The sequence below is a fragment of the Brassica oleracea genome, chromosome C9 (genome assembly GCF_000695525.1).
Source record: "Brassica oleracea var. oleracea cultivar TO1000 chromosome C9, BOL, whole genome shotgun sequence".
NCBI lineage: Eukaryota > Viridiplantae > Streptophyta > Magnoliopsida > Brassicales > Brassicaceae > Brassica > Brassica oleracea.
In genome coordinates, this window is record NC_027756.1 from 42,936,345 (window position 1) to 42,937,484 (window position 1,140).

Genomic DNA, 1,140 nt, shown 5'->3' on the forward strand with positions numbered 1-1,140 from the left:
AACCTCGACCTCGACCCAGCTCCTTTCCCTCACGCCTTGCCTCGAATCTTGGCTTCGTCCATTTTAATCTCACGGTTGAATCTCATTTAATGTTCTTAAAAATATAATGAAAGAAAATCACAACTAATTACATGTCTTTTTCTATTTTGCACGGCCAGACAAAATCAAATGAAGTATTAGTTTTTGTTAAAAAACCATTGTAATGTGCTAAAGATACGAGAGTGGATAGGATATCTGTTCTGACTAGGCCTCTTCGGACGGATCCGGATATCCGAGAAATTTAGGGTATCCAGATCTGGATTCGTGGTTTCTGGATTTACGTCTCTATATTCTATTATCCGCGGATATCCGGATCTCGGATAATAAGTCTCAGGCCTAGTTCTGACACCATATCTTAGGTGATATATTTAGTTGATAGGAAGCTAGACAAAATTTTGACCTGTTCTTAGAAAGCACGGGAATTAACGAATAAATTTTATATTATATTTTTGCTGTCAAAAATTATTAGTATTAACTGTTTGTATGAGCTTAATATAATATGTATATTTTTAGTAGTGGTTTCATACGTTTTGGGTGTGCATGATTTATATTAAGTGATTTAAGGTTTGTATGAAATGAAATGTGATCACTACAAGAAAACAACAAGGATACCGAGGGAAAAAATCGTCGAAATTTCGCCGGAATAACGTTATTCCGACGACATACCGACGAAACAAGTCATCGGAAATAATTCCTCGGAATTTCTTATTTCCTCGGAAATCCCTCGGAATTTTCCAACAGAATTTCGAGGAAACAAATTTCCAAGGAAATTCCGAGGATCACTAGTTGGTCGGAAATCTCCTCGGAATATACCGAGGGAGAACTTCGTCGGGATATTTCCTCGGAAGTTCATCGATCGATGTGTTTTTGGACATATATCCATCGATCGATCCGTTTATAAAAAAATGCTCGAAATATACCGAGGGACATCTTCCTCGGAATATTCTGAGGAACATCTACGGGTCTCGCACTTCCGGGAACACCTCGTTCGGGTACATCCTCTGCATCATCTCCATCATTTGCTGGTTCAGCCTCCTCTGTGCCTCATAGCCCGCCTGTTGAGCCGCCATCTGGGTCTCCAACAAAGATATGCGATCATCC